This window comes from Protopterus annectens, chromosome 1.part0 (assembly GCF_019279795.1).
Source record: "Protopterus annectens isolate FY-2018-M chromosome 1.part0, PAN1.0, whole genome shotgun sequence".
Taxonomy (NCBI): domain Eukaryota; kingdom Metazoa; phylum Chordata; order Ceratodontiformes; family Protopteridae; genus Protopterus; species Protopterus annectens.
In genome coordinates this window covers 853,087,738-853,106,435 of record NC_056725.1, presented here as the reverse complement: position 1 = coordinate 853,106,435, position 18,698 = coordinate 853,087,738, and the positions used below count along the sequence as shown (strand labels likewise).

Genomic DNA, 18,698 nt, shown 5'->3' with positions numbered 1-18,698 from the left:
GAAAAGTTATCCAAAAATATGTTCTTAAAATGTATTTGTATACAGCATAAGAGCAAGTGGGGGTGTTGGTTGATAATAATAAAAGAGAGTGAATGATCGTATGTGTGCTCTTACCAGGCTCATCAGGCTAATGTGTCGGTAGTTCCCGGGGTCCGTGGTGGCTCCACATTTGTGGAGTGGGATAACCGTTGCTGTGCACCATTCAGTAGGCACAAAGCCTGAGGTGAGGCTATGACTGAACATGGTACTTAGGTGGGATGCCAGTCCATTCTGTAGTTCATGTAGAACGTAGCCTGGGATGTTGTCAGCTCCCATAGATGCTGTGTTCTTGGCTTTGGAGAGTGTGCTTTTTACCTGTGCAGCCGAGATTACAGGAACTTTGCATTCTTCCAGTATAGAGATGGGTCCTTTAGGGGGTGATTGGGGGGTAAAGCTAGCACTGAACCTATCTACCAGGATGTTGGCAATATTTTTGGTTCTATATATTTAGTGCCATTGTGCTGTAACTCAGAGCAGATCTGAGTGTTGCCATTGAGATGCTTGACATAGCTATAGAATGCTTTGTGGTTGTCTTTAGAATCAGTGGTGATTTTGTTTTCGTAACTAGCTTTGGAAGATTTTATGAGGAATCTCAGCTTCTTACTGAGGCTGACCAGGGAGTTTCTCCAATCATGGGATTCTATTATCATTACTTGTCTTTTCACTGTATTTTGCTTCGACTGTTATTGTATGTATAGTTTATTTTCTGAGACTTCTACTGCTTTGCAGTTTATCTTGTTTGGTATTGCTCCCTTCACAGCTACACATCTCTGCATAGCAGCTCAGTTTCTTACTTTACTTTAATGTATTTCTTCTTGCTGGGCACATTCTGCAGTGTGGTTAACTGCATCTACAGTATCAATGCATTACCTTTCTTTTCATACCTTATACTATTATTTTTTTTCATGCTGTGTAACTTATGTGCTAGTGCTGTGCATTTTGTTTATTCTTAAACTTTAAATTTTAACTGCATTTATTTTTTTCATTTTTTTGCATATTCATCTTCTTGACTTATTGCTTATTTCTCTGATAATTCAAATATCTTGCATAGTCCAATAACATATTAAGTGCCATGTTTAAACACACAATCCCTATTTACCATTATTGAAATGTAATTAAGCAATAACCGATGATGTGGTGTGGTATATTAAAGATTTACCCACAGTTGGCATGATTCGATCACAAGGGTGAAGCCCGAGTGATTAACTCATTCACACCAGTACAGCTGTTTTGAATGTGTACCTTTAACTCCCAGTGGGTGTGGCTTGAGTTTCAAGAAAAATAAGTTATCACATTGCAGTTCTAATATATTCATTGCCAGAGGTAAAAAATCAGTACAGTTCTGTTTACCATCGTGTATGCTTCAAGATAAAATATTCTGATACCTTGTATGCAGCATGATTTTGGAATTATTAATGCAAATATGAACAAGCAGTATTTGATGCCTAGAGGTGCAATAGGAGTAACTGCAGAAATATCTGGAAGCTCACTCGGCTGTAATGAGTTAAATAAAGCCAACCGTGGGTAAATTTCAATATACCACAACCACAGAGTCGGTTATTGCTATTATACAATGACATTATTTAAAAAAAAAAAATACTTACTTTTCTTAAATAATGCCTTTGTATAATGGCACCATACTGTCCTTCCACAGCTGGTGGTATCTTGCTGCCTTGTTTTGATGTAATGCGCATACATATGGGACTTGTGTTTCCATGCATACCCGGTACATTGATGCTTTGAAAAGGGAGCGACAGAGAAAATAAAGTCTCCATTGCTCTGTAGGAGAGTGACAAAATGGAGGAAATGTAAAGAAAATCAGGTACGTGTCTTTAAATAACATACCTGATTTTCTTTGTATTTCTTCCATGCTGTCTCTCTGGTTTGTCCGAAGTCCGGACTTTACATTTTTTTTTAGTTTTTATTGAAAAAAAAAAAGTTATAGAATATACAAATGGAAAGAAGCCCGAGTGACCGGCCCTTTTTCCATTGGTATATTCTGGGATTTACAACGGGCATGCTGGTTGGGATGGCCAATCAGCGTGCACATTTTGGAATATTAATGGCCAGTCGTATAATTTGGTATAATGTGCGCTTTAGTGACTTGAGTTACATCTGTGAAATGACATTTCTTTGTTACTTCTTAACAGTGTGTAAAATGTATTTATATTTCCATATTACTCTTGCTCTCCCCTTTTGAATATATATCAGTGCATTTCTGTTTTGTTAAAAATATTTGCTTAATTTCTGCTGTGCAGCTATATATTTATCTATTATGGCTGCTACAATTTCATACATTATCTCTTGTTACATTTAGTGCAGCAACATAATTCTGAAGCATGAATGGCCAGTTTGTCCACAGCCCACAACATCATCAAACTGAAGCAAGCTTGATATTTGCAATAACATTTTAGAATGGTATTCTACTGTTAGTATTGTTTATTTTACATTGCATTCTGTTTTCTTGTGTAGTGCGAGTGTTTTTTTCAGTGCCTTTGTTACATATAAATAGCTAATGTATAATACTTTTTAGAAATATTTCTTTATAAAGTTTAACCTGTCTGCTTGACTCTATTTATCTATCACAGAATTGGCTAAATATTTGACATTATAAACATGCATGCTTTCATCTCTAAGCTAAATCAATTACTGGATACTCAAGTCTTATTTTACCATTTGTGGGAATCTTTAATATTATTACCAGCTTTCCTTTCTGTTCTGTCTTTCTTTTTCTTAAGCTGCTTGCTCAAATTATGAGGTGTACCTGGGGGGCAGTAGACACAGACAGCAAGGAAAATAATGTAATGCAATTGTACAAAAACAGCAGCTTCAGGGTTGCTATGATACACAATAATTCAAAGGTTCATTGAGCAGATATAAAGCAATCACACCACCAACACAGGAATTTACAGTTAATCAGATTTGCTTACTAAAAAAATGGTTGTATGTGTACATGCATTTTAATTTTTTTATAAAGAAATTTTGCATAACAGAGTCATGCTGTTACATTTTACATCAATCATAAACAGGCCTACTTCACAAAAAATGTTCTGTAATCCTAAAATACTCCACATCAGTATTAATCTAACCCTTAGCAACCCCTCACAAAGACAGACAGACAGACACATTCTGTCTTTGCCCCTCTATCACTCTAATTCCCCCAGTCTCCCAGTTTATTGCTTATTATACCATGACCCCCCCCAAAACGTGCACGCTGATTGGCCAGCGTGCCCGTTGTAAATCGAGTTATACTAATGGAGAAGGTCCGTCGCCGGACTTTTTCCCATTATTATAACTCTTTTTTTTAAAACACTGTCTCGCTATGTTAAATGGGTTTAACATAGCGAGACAGCTTTAAAATAAGCAACGGATCTCCGTTGCTTATTTTAAAGCTGTCTCGCTATGCTAAACCCATTTAACATAGCAGACAATTTAAAAGCAACGGAGAAAGCAAGATCTCCGTTGCTTTTTTTTAGTGTTTCGCTATGTTAAATGAGTTTAACATAGCGACCCAGTTTTAAAATAAGCAATGGACATCTCCGTTGCTTATTTTAAAACTGTCTCGCTATATTAAACTCATTTAACATAGCGAAACACTAAAAAAAAGCAACGGAGATCTTGCTTTCTCTGTTGCTTTTGCCCATAGCTCTGATGTACTGCGCAGGCGCGCAGTACATCAGAACTGCCACGGATGCCAGACATCTGCGGAAGGGCAGCAAACAGGCATTATACTATGCCATTATTTAAGAAAAGTAATAGTTTCTTTTCTTAAATAATGTCATGGTATAATAGCAATAACCCACTTCTGGGTGTGGGTAATGCTAAATTTACCCACGGTTGGCTTTGTTTGGTCCCTCGGGCTTCGCCCTCGGGACCAAACCACGCCAACCGTGGGCAAATTTAGCATTACCCACACCCAGGCGTGGGTTATTGCTATAATAGTTATGAAACTTTTCAAACATTCTATTAATCGTATCCCAAAGTAAATAAAAAAGAAAAGGATATGAGTGTGTGTGTGTGTGTGTGTGTGTGTGTGTGTGTGTGTGTGTGTGTGTGTGCGTCTGTTTATGTATGCATGTGCATGTGTGTGTGTGCATTTTTGTGTGTGTGTGTGTGTGTGTGTGTGTGTGTGTGTGTGTGTGTGTGTGTGTGTGTGTGTGTGTGTGTGAGACAGAGTGAGATAGAGAGACAGCACATACTATACTAATATGTTCTTTTGCAACAGGCAGTCTGTCAGCACACATTCAGTTAAAATTAAGAAGTATGAAACTGTTATGTCTAAAATTATTGACTGACTTTAATCCTCAGTGATTTATCACCAGTTAATCATTCGATGAGGTACAGAGCAGCAGTATGTAGCAAAATCAGAAATAGTAAAGAGGCATGAGGACAGTGGCAACGCATTTCATTCTATGTTTTTTTCATCCATTTCCTCCCAATAAGACATCTGAGGGGTACTCACTCAACCAAGTTTCTGTAACTGTTGGTGCATGTGTGTGTTTTCATGTATATGTGCGTCAGTCTGTGTGTCTGTGCCTCTGATTATGTGCATGTGTGTGTGTGTGCGTGTGTGTGTGTGTGTGTGTGTGTGTGTGTGTGTGTGTGTGTGTGCGCACCCATGTGTATCTGTGTATGTAGACATTAAAGATTTACATAAGTTAATTTTGTATATAAAATATTTTCTCCAACAACAATTACATATACAAAAGCAAGTATGAGACATTAGGCAGAGAAACATCAAAATATTAAAAAGGTATATAGTAATAAAAAATAGCCCATTTGCTTAGAGCAATAATGATCAACAGGGTTTGCTTTATTTGGGTAGTAATGCCCCTCCAGGGGAATAGAGGCCTGACACTACCTAACAACATCCCTGGGCAAGAGTTACTTCCCAGTAACACACACCCTCATGGGCATTATTGCTTTCTTAACTTTAACAGCTAGCCTCTAAAATGTCTTCTCTGGTAAATGTAAACCCATCTTGATGGCACAAAGGCAAAGCATCCATCTGTGCCCCTAGCAACTGATGAGGGAAGTGGACTTAGGTCGCTGGTAAGGCTAGGCAGAACGATAGGATGGAAGTGGTCAATGTTCAACTCTCCTATTTAGGGGAGGGCTAGGAGAATGTCAATGACCATGCTGTATGCGATGAAGAACAAGAGTCTCTTAGATATTTCATTCAGGATGAGTGGGGTGGCAATGATATCTTGACATCATTGCACAACAACTATCCCTTCTTGGGATTCTGACTCATCTAACACATTCCTGACAGCTCCTGGTTATATGAGCCCAACTCCCTGTTAGAGGTCTCACTTTCCAGGGAAAATACAAAGGTGTGTTGTAAGGCGCTCTTCCCAAAGGACTGAGGAGCCATCCTGGCTAAGAAAAATGTCTAAGGTTCCATGTAAGAGTAATAGTGCAAGGAACTGGCGGATGTGGAAACCAGAAGGTACATCTGGATGCTGTACTGGGGTATGAATGGAGAAAATGAAAAAAAATAAATAAATACAAAACTATCTCACCTCCTTAATTCATTTGTGGGTTCAATTTAGGCAGTTTTGTTACACACAAATACATCAGGAATGAGGCTTTGTAACTTAAACTTAAATAAATTTATAAACAGACTGGCTGCCACACTCATATATGTTAACACTCTGGCTGTTCTTTCAAAATGGCACAGCGCCAGCACATGCTCAGTATTTATATGCATGTGCTACATCTGGAAATGCTTCTTAAAGGTACATACACCCACTCTGTTCTACAGCCTCCCTCTTTGAGAAATAGATCATATACTATATGACAGTATTCAATGGCATGTAATTACACAAAAATGATATTTTGCCATGCAATTATACAGAACTAATTCTTTGACATGCAATCATACAAAATTAGACACATAAAATAATCATGTCCAGGTTGCTGTGCATTTTACACTAGGTCTAGAAATACAAACTGATCATGTAACATAAAACTCTGAATTGGCACTAGCAATGGAGACTGTCTTCAAGGAATGTGTAACTTTGGGGACTCCTGGACATCATCAGGAATGGGAATGGATACTGAGACATGCTCTTTGGTATGAACATTGTTAGGGTTGCTCTGAGATCTAGAGTCTGTATCACAGGTACAATGCTGCAATATCATTTCAGATACAGGAAGAAGGTGCCTGCAGTTTCTCCTGTATTCTGTACCCTAAGATTCCAATAAGTAAAATCTCGGCTTGGCATATATACCTCTCATTTGACCAATTCAATAAAAACCTTTCACTGTTTGCATCCTCACGGTCTCTCCTTTTAATGGATGAAGAAATCTGATCATTTTATCATAGCTGGACTTCTGAAAAGAACATGTCTTAAAAAGTTGGGCTTTGATTGCTCTGTTGTTTTTAGCATTAGGCACCAACAAACTAGAACTGATAGGCAAGGCTGTTTTGGTTTGCCTAGACAGAGGTCCAGCAGGCGAGCCAATTAGATTGTCATGGGGTATATTTCTGAGATTAAGTAAATTCAAGAAGTTTTCAGTATTGTCACACTTTAAGCTCTCTAGTAATTGCTTTGCACTCTGTACTGCACATTCAGCAAGGCTGTTCGACTGTGGATATACAGCATGACTAGTAATATGGATAAAGTCCCACTCTTTTGCAAATCTTTGAAACAACTGACTGGTAAATTGAGTACCATTGTCAGAAATAACTTTGTGTGGACTACCATTGACTGGGAAATGATGATTTATCTTAGTAATAACAGCACTGGACGTTAAGTTAGGTAGCAAGGCGATCTCAAACCGGTTCGAATAAGAGTCTACCAACACTAAGTAATGATGATTGTTTCACTTAAATATGTCAGTGGCTACTGGTAACGATGGTAGTTCAGGAATTTGTCTTAGGTGAAGTGGCGCTTTTTGCAAATGCGGTTTAGTACTGTTGCATACTGAACAAGAGGAAAGCACTTTATCAATGTGCTTTGACAGAGAAGGCCAAAATACTAGTCCTGTCACCCTTCTTTTGGTAGAACCTGTTTGGCCACAATGCAAAATCTGAATGTATTCATGTTGTAAGGATGCAGGAACAATAACTTTTGGACCTTTGAAAATGATACCACATTCCATCAGCATCTCAGCTCTGTATGGAAAGCAAAGCCACACTTCTGGAGGTACACAGGATTGCTTTGATGGCCATCCAACATTGATGAAGTGGTAGAGCTTTTGCAAAATTGGATCAGTCTTTGTGTGATCTCTTAGCTCATCATGTTTTGGGGTAGAAAAATTACGCACTTCCATGACATCAAAGTCAAAATTCTCAGTATTAAGCTGTTCTGTGGTATTTCTGGGCAATCTGGATAAGGTATCAGCTAGATAAAGAAGTTTGTCTTTTGTACAGACTATTTTGAAATTGTACTTTTGTAATCTAAGAATCATTCTTTGTAGTCTTGCTGGAGTGGTATGCATAGGCCTCTTTAAAATAGTGAGTAGAGGTTGCTGATCAGTTTCGATTTAGATAGATCGGCCATAGATATAATCATGGAACTTCGAGCATGCAAACACAATTGCCAAAAGTTCCTTCTCAATTTGAGCACACTGCATCTCAATTTGGGTAAGAGTTCTAGATGCCCAGGCAACAGGTCTGCCCTCTTGAAGAATAACTGCAGCAAGACTGAACTTTGAAGCATCACAGGAAAGAACTACTGGTTTGTAGATATCATAGTATCTCAGTGTAGGTGAGTTGGCAATTTGCTCTTTGAGGTTATCAAATGCTCTCTGGTGTTGTTCTAAACATAACCAGGCAACATTTTTGCATGCCAACTCTATTAAAGGTGCTGATAACTCACTAAAGTCAGGGCTAAATTTGCCCAAATAGTTGACCATTCCAAGAAAATGCTGTAAGGCTTGGGCATTGTCTGGGGCTGGCATCTCAAGAATGGCTGCTTGTTTAGAAGGGTCTAGTCATAAGCCTGTACTGGTAAATAAATGACCTACATAAGTAGCTTCTGGTCATCTAAATTTACACTTCAGAGGATTGAGCTTCAAGTTCATTTCAAGTGGTCTGTCCAGAACTTTCCTGAGGTTTCTGTCATGCGCTGCTTCACCATTGCCTCCAACCAGTAAATCATTAACTATAATTGCACACGGATAGCCCAGAAAAGTTTGCTCCATTGCACACAGAAAGACATCACCGGCAGAATTTATTCCAAAAGGCATCCTGAGGAATCGATATCTACCAAATGGGGTACTAAATGTAATCAGTAGTAAAGATTTGTGATCAAGCATTACTTGCCAAAATGAACTCTTTGCATCTAAGACAGAAAAAGCAGTGGCATTTGGCATGAGGGTGGCAATCTCCTCGTCTGTCTGCATAGGATGATGAGGTCTCTTTAATGCCTTGTTCAAGTCTCTTGGGTCACTGCATATTCTGATTTCATCTGAATTTTTCTTATGAGTAGTTACCATGGAAGACACCCACTCATTTGATTCTGTGACTGGACAAATCACACCTTTGCTGCACCATTTTGTCTAAGTGAACCTCGACTTTGCCCTGCATAGCTACTGGAACTCTCCTTGCTGGTCAGACCACTGGACTGACCTTTGGGTCTACTTTTGGCATACACAACTGGACGTTTGCCTAGCTTACTGTCGAAAACATCAGCATCCTCTGAGAAAATAGCATCAGTAAAGCTAGAACTGAGACGTGCTTAGATGATGTACTTCTTTGGTAAAAGAAAGCAGTTTCATTCTTAAACTGTCTGTGAGACCTAATAATGACTGCACAGGTCTTTGGAGTACATAAAATTGGAAGCTGCAACTGTTCCCAGCTGAATAGCAAGAAAGTACTACTGAGGCTTCGGTTTGAATTTCTTCACCTCCATAAGCAACAAGCTTCGCACAATTGGCCAAATTAAGTTGCTCATCAGCTTTCATTTTAGCAAATGTTTCTGTTGACATCACATTAAACTTTGAACCAGTGCCTACTTTGAGCTCCGTGGGCTTACCATTGATCAGGACAGTAAAAAATAGTTCATTCTTTGCCAATAAATCTACTGCATTAACCTTTTCACTGACCACTAATACACAATCTACACAGAAAGTAGGATTACAGCTGTCTATATGATCAACTTGCTTTTTTGAGTGAACTTTCTTAATAACTGAATGAGGCTTGCTTGATTTACAAAACTTTTGAAAGTGGTTACATTTTTTACACTTGTGGCATTGCTGACAAAATGTTAAGCACTTTTCTCTTTTAGACACATGATTGGCTCCACAATTATGACAGTTAACAATAAGACTTGACTTGGGTTTTGCAGACTCACCAATATACTGCACTGAGCCGGCCCTTTTTTGCTGAGATAGTCTTGGAACTTGCTAGAAAGTTATGGTTCCTCCCAGGGAATCTCACAGTGGTTGCAGCTGCCATGTGCTTAGGCCTGCTGTTTGCACTTGCTCTAGAGGCTGCTGAAACCTTGCTCTTATCACTTGCAAGCACACTTGTGTGTCGTTCTGTGAGCTCATGGATTTGACAAATCTCTGTGGCTTTGCTCAATGTTAAATCACCGTCATGAAGCAAAATCTTTCTCACTGCAGCATTATTAACACCAGACACAATCCTGTCCTTTATTAACTCATTTTTCATATCACCAAATCTACACATTTTAGCCTTGTTTCTCAAGTCAGTGACATATGCTGCAAAAGTTTCACCTGGCTTTTGGTCTCTTGTATAAAATAAGTGCATCTCTAATGTAACATTTGTCTGGGGGTTGCACATTTCTATAAATTTACATTTCAAGCACTCATGGTCCTGTCTTGATTCAGCCGGTACCACAATATGGCAGTTCCCCCCTTTCCTGCATATACTGCTGGTGCATACACAAATGAATGCTCTCTTTCAATGGCCTCTGACCCATATAAGTTAAGCAAAATGAATGTCCTTGTATGTGCATCTTTGTCAGAAAAAACTGCTTGTATGAAAATATCATATTCCTGCTCAAATACTCTCAATTTCTCTACAATATTATGATCAAATACAAGTGGACTGGGTCTGTGAAATACCTCTGCCATATCAACACACAATAGGGAAGATGCTTGGAATTATGTACGAACATGCACACACATAAATATATGCCAGAACTTGTAATTATCCCCAATAGCACAACAGACTCTTTGAAATAACTGCACTTTGCCAAATAAGTCTCTGCAACACAAGAACATTTTAAAATGACTGAACTTTGCAAAAACACTAATTATCAGTGTAAGAAATACTTTGAAATGACTGTACCTTGCGAATAAACTGAATACAGCAGAAGAAGCTCAGAGTAAGAAACACTTTGAAATAAATGCACTTTGCAAATAAACTGTACACAGCACAGGAACCTTTCAAAATGGCTGTACTTTTGTGAAATAACTGTACAGCGTAAGAAAAACTTTGAAATGGTAGAACTCTGTGAATAAATGCACACAGCACAAGAAACTTTTCAAAATGGCTGTGCTTTGACTGCACTTTGCAATATAACTGCACTTTGCACACAGCAAACTCTTTAAAATAATTGTACCGTAGTAAAGCACACACTCTGCAAACACTTTGCACACTCTGAGATACTTTGAATAAATCTATTTATTCCTTGAATGGCTTTGGTCAATGTGAAACAGTAGTTTATGCCCAAACACAGTCTTTTACTAAAAAACATGTAGTCACTTTGCTCTTTAAGCTTAATTTGCCCTTTTTTGTTGCACTCATTATGCCCTTTTAATCTCTTATTATGCTCATTATACTTTTCTTGTGCTTGTTTTACTTTAAACATGCTCATTATGCAAACCAAAGGTAATCTCAGCCCCACATGAATATTTTTGCTAGTTTTATCAAATATTGTGGTTTTGAACATTTTGTTTAATTAATAATGCACTCTGTGCATTTTGTTTGATTAATAATACGTTTTGTGTTACTCATTTGATTAATAATGTGTTCTGTGCCTTACAAATGCTCCGTTTCATTTTCTTTGCAAAATAAATCTTTTGTGCAAGCTTTGGTTACCATAAGTTCATTTCTGACCCTTTTTGTTTGTCTGAGCTCTGTTTCACTAAACCAGCTCAGTCTGCCTTCACTTTCAACTCTGTACCTCATGGCTTGAAGAAGTTGCTCTCTCAATCCCAGTTCTGACAACATGTCACTCTTCCGGTCAGGATAAAACAGATGAACATTCATGGGTTCAGCTGAAGCAGCTTTATTACACACAAACACATCAGGAATGAGGCTTTGTAACTTAAACTTATGAACAGACTGACTACCACACTCTTACATGTTAACACTCTGGCTGTTCTCTCAAAATGGCTCTGCTTCTTGCACGTGCTCACTATTTATATACACGTACCTACATCTTGAAATGCTTCTTAAAGGTACATACATGTGCTCTGTTCCACAGTTCCTATCAAAAAGTTTTCTGCAGACCATGGAACACACTGAAGTCACTGCCAAAAATAATGTTTTTCATCTTCCCTTGTAATCTTCCTTAACTTTTTAAAACTACAGTGCAAAACCTCACTGCCATCCTGTTTTGGGCCATAGACTGAACCTATTGATCCACCCCTACCACATGTGTCACACCACCTATCAACCATTTCCCTTCTCTTAATCTCAACATCCTCAAAGACTTGTTCTACCCATTTTTCATTCAGCAGAACAACTAATCATTGCTTCTCCCTTCACAGGTTGATCAACCCCTGCACTGTCTTATACCCCTTCCCACACAGTTTAGCATCTTCTTCCATATTTTTTGTTTCCTGTAATATTGTAACATGTACCCCTTGTCTCTTCAACTATGGCAGAACGTCTCTCTTGATATGGTTGTTGGACCCCTCCAATTCCTTGTGTCTATTCTACATTACTCTTTCACCATGGCTCACAACTGCTGCATTGATGTTAGGCCCAAAGGTCCTTGCGTATCTATGGATATATACTCCCACCACTACTTAGGTGTATCACATTGTAATAGACTGCCAGATCAAGTACTGAGTCCCTTCTTCCAAACTACAAAAAACACTTCTACAGGACTACAATGACATGAGCATCTGAACGTGCACATATCAAAATTTATCCATCCCTCTTGTTTATATAGACATCACAATTCTTGAATTTATTTACTGCAAATACTTGCTCAAAAAGCTGCATATCATATATGAAAATAGTACTATACAAATGACATAAAATAAAGAGCTCAACATTGCACATCTATATTCATCTGTCAGCAAGCAGTTCAGTAGTATATGTTAATATATAACAAAGTAAGATTGTCCATCATGTCTTAATCTGTCATCATTTAGTTGTATTACTCACATTTCATTTTGTTGTTTGTACCTCTTTTTTGCTACAGCTGCAAACAGAAAAGGAGAAAACAAACTAGAATTAGCATTTTCATATCCCTGTTATCCATTCATGTCTCCATATCCAGTTAGTGAAGTCCTGAACTTTCTCTCATATTACATCTTGAAATCCTATGTCATCTGACTTTACTGCTAAATGTCTGTCATCTATATTGCCCAAAATCTAAGATCAATGCAGTTCCTGAGTCTGTACCTTTATACATATACATATAATAATCAATGTTAACTTTATAATACTACAAAGAAACAGAAACTGAAAGGTCCATAAATATAAATTGCAGTCAATTTAATTTAAAAATGCATGTACCAATATACAACTTCAGGCATGGTGTTAGAAAATTGAATGACTCGTTGTCCATGAATATCTTGTTCACACAATATTTTATATCAAAAAATGATTGTCATATAACATAAAAACATGTTTTTGATAATATTTGGAAATCCTGTGTATCTATAATGGCTTAGAGAACAGCCCATGCTTTAGTCATCATTAAGGCCAGTTTCTGAATATAAAAAAGTAATACATACAACTTTTTGTTTCATGAAAACTCTCTGCTCTGTAAGTTCATATATGCTGGCTTCCACACACCACCATCTTGAGTGACTGCAACAGCTATAGGTGTGCCCATTCACTGTACTTCTTCCACATTGCCTCCATTTTGTAGAGTTGCCATCACATAGCACATACATACAAAGAAGTAAAATCTCCTTCAGTAAATATATTCATCAGTCACACTAATACCATCATCCTCTCCATTCTTGCTTACCTTGGGAATTCATTGTTTCTGTCCTTTTTCTTTTCTGTTATACTTCCGATGTCTCCAAGCTATTTTTATCCCCCTGTGCTTCCTTCTTCTTCTCCTCCTCAAACAGGAACATGCCAGGATCACTATATAATTTGTCATTCATTGGTATTGATATGTCCTCACTGCTGCTCCATCTTCTTGCCTCATTACCTCCCAGGCCCATCATTCCCCCTTATTTCCTTCATTAAACAGCAGATAAGGATTTCCCATGCCTCCAGCCTACAGGTGTTACTAATTGTTGTTGTGTTTTTCATGAGGTTCGGTGACTATCTATTGATGTGTACTCTAGTTACGTATCTTTTCCATCTTTATTAATAGATCATCAGCCAGGAATAATCCCTCCCCATTCTTTTCAAATGCTTCACTTCTTGTTTGAGGTTTCCTCCCTACCACCATTCAGGTTATCATCTTCTTCTGTCTTGAAGGTTTAGCTTTAGAACCCGTTTGTTGACCCCTCTCTTTCTTGTCCCCTGCATTTCCATCTGCTCTACTTTACTATAAATTAGGGAAAACTTTTGAGAGTGAACCTCTCTCACTTCTAACTTATGACATTTTTGTGATTCCACTATGGAGGGGACAGTTTATCTTCTTTCTTTCCATATTGCAACCACTGCAGCAGAGTCTTGTAGCCATACAAGTGCCCCAGCTTTCGTAAGAAGTCATACTCTCCTTCCGTTTATTATTCAACAAAATGGAAATGTTTTCCACTACCTTAACCCTCTCACCCTCTATTGGCAGTGCCATGTTTGATAGTCACTATTATGTCCTGCACTCATTGAATTTAATAATCACATGCTGAGATTTCATTATTTTGGTATCTGCTTTCCTGATGTCTTTGCTCTGTCAAAAACAATGCTTATACTTTCTGATTCTCATGGCAAGCCTACTAATAGTCTTTTCCTAAAAACAATGGTGCCCCCTCATTCTTGCCTTTAAGTAACCCATGCTACATGAACATTTTCATATCTGCCATATACTTTCTGTTTCTTTCTGGCACATTTCAAAATACATCACCCTTCTCTTGAAATCCTGATTGTTTTCACCATGTGATGCAATTATTTCTATATGCCCAGTAATGATTTCTATGTTAATCTCTCACTTCAGCTACTGCATGTCTGACATAAGCTGCTGAAAGTTTCTGCATATTTATCTTGTTCAATAACAACAAAAAAAGATGGATAATATACATCAAACAAGATCCATTTTAATTTCAGGACTCTTAGAGGCATTCCTTTCACTGGTATTCTCCGTTATAAAATAACACGGTCCAAACAACGTTTTAACACAGGAAAACATGAAATATTCAAAAAGGTAAATCTAAAAAAAGCAGCATATAATCCAAATGATCATCAGTAAACTAAATATTCTTGTTTCATCTGCCCAAGTACATTGACTAAAGAAAAAAAACACGCATTGTACTTTTCATAGATGATGTTTAATGAAGCCCTCCTGTTACAATGTACTCAGCTCGATTCTGAATTATGTCACTCCAATATAAATAATATAACCAATGTTAACTTTGTATTACTGTGAAGAAGCAGAAACTGGAAAGTATATAAATGACAGTTAATTTAATTTAAAAATGCACGTATCACTGTGCAACTTCAGGCATAGTATTATAAATAGAAAAAAATCTGTAGTAACTTATTGCTTTAGGGCATAAATTCAAACAGTAAAGTGTTAATAACTTATTTGCTATAAAATAGAGCACAATTAATCAATTTCACAGCACTGATACTGATGTTTAATATTTATATATATTAATTAATTAGCAGGACCTCTTTTGCTATGGTAGCTATTAATACATTTGCATCTCACAGCTTCAGGGAGCAACATGCCTTTGCCAATGACTACTGACAGAAGTACATCCAGAGGCTATCAAAAAACTAACTAAAGTATGCACACTTGTCTGATGCTACTGGTAAGTATATTAAATGTCACTACAATATTGGTTTAAACTCATTCTGCACAAAACACTCATATTCACTATCAGCATTTATTTGAGTTTAAATTTATTTGAAAATTAGATCCAACCTTAAATATTTTGTTTTTTTCTATATTTTATATTTTACATGTCCTTGGTGTTGTTTCAATGACTCACTTTGATTTTGATTAGTTTAAATATATTATACAGACATTTTTTTTTATTTTCATCATTTCAGCTAGAAGAGGTACCTAACTAGTTGCCTCTGTAAGACCAAAGTTGCAGATAACCCTCCCATACTCACTCAGTCCCAGGAAGAGTTGTCAAGATTTCTTTTAGTTATGTCTGAATTCTACACTTTTCTGTGAAAAACAACCCACAGCACAGAGCTTGTTGCTATGAGATATATGATCTACAAAATGCTTGAAAAATTCTGGAAGAAAAAAGAGAATTCATAATCAGCCACACAGGGGAAAGTGAGGCAGAGAACTTTTTAAACTGCACTTTATTAATGTGTGATATTATAAAGGTTGGATTAAAGGGGGGTCAAAACTTTCTGAAGTGAAAGACATGAGAATTGCTTAAAGCTGCCTCCAAACTTAGCCTGTCACACTCAAGAACCTTATACTGACTGAAATGTATGATAAACCCACATGACATCATACACGACCAAACGATGTTGATGATGATAGGAGTCTGACTCTATTGCTGCCAGTGACCACTAGCTTTTAGTTTGTTTGATATGCATTCATAACTTTTACTTTTCTTGTGAACAGTGCTTTGTCTTATCAACATTTTTGGCACAGAGACTCCCAGAGACCACTTTGGCCATTACACTGAGTAATGCCTTCATTTCTCTTCTATTTCTGCTTTTCTGATCTGAAAAGCAAGAAAATGTATATAGCATCTTGTTTTGAGATGACCACAGACAACATAACATGCATGAATTCAGACAGGAAGATACTTCCTTTGGAAAAACAAACATATTGCCACCACCACATAATTACATCAAACTCAATCCCAAACCATCCCATTTTAACATGTTAATGTAGATGGGTCAATCACACATGCATACAAACTTTTTGGATACATCTGTGAAGTATGGGTAGGCTTAAAAAGCCCTGTCCATTGGGGTTTTTAGTCTAGCAATCACCTATGAATGTATGACTTCTTGAGTTGCTTGTTCTGTCTCAACAGTGTACTGCATTATAACAGTCTAATGTCTTTCCTTTGCAATGAGTACATAACTATCATAAGCTGATATAGGTTTAGACACCTCTATTTAAACTAATTTCAAGGTTTAAAAGTAGAAAAAACTTACTCAACAATCTGTTTTTTTTCCAAAAGGCACCCAGTCCAGAAAGTTTAGGGATGGTGAATTTCGATGAAAATAGTCAAACATTTGCTGTCTGAACTTATCAGGGTTTTAAGGTAAAACATTCAGACATCAACACTATTCCTAATGTAGCTTTTCAGGAATAATTTGAAAGACTGCATTTTTTCTGGCCTCGCCATTTTTTGAGTACAAAACATTTCTCCAGACAAGTCATACTCTGCAGCAATGGCACTGGTGGTAACAGCTTTTATGCTGTAGCATTGATATCTAAGCAAACCTAACTAAAACAAGAATAATGCATAGAAGAGGATGTACGTTATTGTGGGGTTTACTCATGCCTGGTTAGATCTAATATCAAGGGTGAAGACCGAGAGATGAAACAGAAAACATAAACCTATGGTAAATATGAGGTCCACGAATATCCAGTGATGCATCAGTAAACCTGTTCATTTTATTTCACTGTGTTTCCTGTTTTTTTTTTTTTTTTTTTATCTTTTGGCTTTGGACTTGTGTGTTTTTGTCCATGAATATCCAGCCATTTCACCACTGTCAATGCAGCATATGTCCAAACACGTTACATGTGGCCAAGCAACTCAAACAATATTTTCCTCTTTGCACACAGAATAGAACAAGTGGAGGTTACAGCTGCTAAGCCACACTACTAGTGGTATGAAAGTCTCTGCCTCCTTACCTTCCTACTCTCTTCCACCAACACAATCCCAGCTATTCAATGTTGACTATAGTTGTTCACAGTTCAAAGGCAAATATTAGGTAATAAATCTGCAGTCTATTTTATGCCTAGCTAATATTCAGGCAGTCACCAGAGGTGAGAATCACACCTTGCACCTTGTGTCTGTGAGGTAAACACTTTAACCATTATGCAACCCTCAATCACCTGGGGGGGTTGGCATAATGTTATGATTATGATTTTATATGAATATTATTTACACCAATCATTGCATGGTATACATGGATACTAATGCCATTTAATTACATATCTATACCACTTGCATAGCGTCTCAGTATCATTATGGTTGCATGTTAGTAGGATAGTTTAGGCAGCAATTTCATACATTTCAGCTGACTCCCTATATCATTTGCACTCGTATGTGCTAGTGAGGTATGTTTTCAGCATCTTTTAAAAATAGTTAATTTTCTAGTTTTTTTTTTTTTTTGTCTAGTGTATTAAGTAAAAACAATCAGTGAAAGTGCTCATCTTTTGTTTTTACTTAATAAACCATGGGTTAAACAAGCAATACTAGCTTGAATCATGTTTTCTTGTTTTTAATAAGAATGCAAGGTAATCCTTAACGTGGATCTTGTGTTAGTATTTATGGTAACAGTCTATTTTAATTTGTTATATATTGATATTGCACCTCTACAACTAGTTTTCCCTTTTTCTTGGTTTATTCTTCCTTAAAGATAGTGTTTACTAACCTTAAGGCTTGAAAACTATATTTCCTTGGTGCTAGGTTTCATTGTCTGTATATATGTATATATATATATATATATTAATATTTTATATATATATATATATATATATATATATATATATATATATATATATATATATATATATTCATACACACACACGTGTATATATATATATATATATATATATATATATATATATATATATATATATATATCTTAGGTTCATAGGTTCATAGGTAAGTACTAGGCTATCTGCCTGAGGGCATCTATAAGCCTAGCCAGAAAGTGTTGACTTTCACCGCCCCCTTAGATTTGTTCCCTGTGCCTCAGTCCAGCAGAGCCATTAGTTCCCTGTGCCTCTGTCCAGCAGAGCCACTGCAGTGATACCCGGGGTAAATTTTCTGTTTCCCAGACACTCATCAAGGTTTCTCTTGAAGAGTGTTAGTGAGGGGCTCTGCCTAATGTAGATTAGAATCCTGTTCCAAAGCATGGGGAGTCTCTGGGACAGGAATCTATCCCTCCAGCACATCCTATTTATCATTGTGATGAGGTTTAGATCCCCAGAGCGTGTGGCTTTTGGGGATTTGTTTTTTCTAGGTGGAGCATGTCCATCAATTCTGGGTTGGACATGGCCTTGTATGTCAGGCAGAGATCACCTCTGAGTAAGCGGTATGCAACCGAATACAGCTGGAGTTTCTTCAGTCGGGCTGCATAGGGCATAATTTTGAGGCCAGTAATCCTCTTGTTGAGGTACTTCTGTGGTCTTTCCAGCTGTTGCAGGTGTCTTGTAAGGTAC

At 37.3% G+C, this 18,698-nt stretch overlaps 1 protein-coding gene across 8 annotated transcripts in view; it reads right to left on the bottom strand.

The window, feature by feature from the left end:
• The window catches only part of FILIP1 (filamin A interacting protein 1), a 1,235,241-nt gene that overhangs the window by 644,193 nt on the left and 572,350 nt on the right, over positions 1-18,698 (bottom strand). The gene's annotated exons all lie outside the window — the stretch shown is intronic.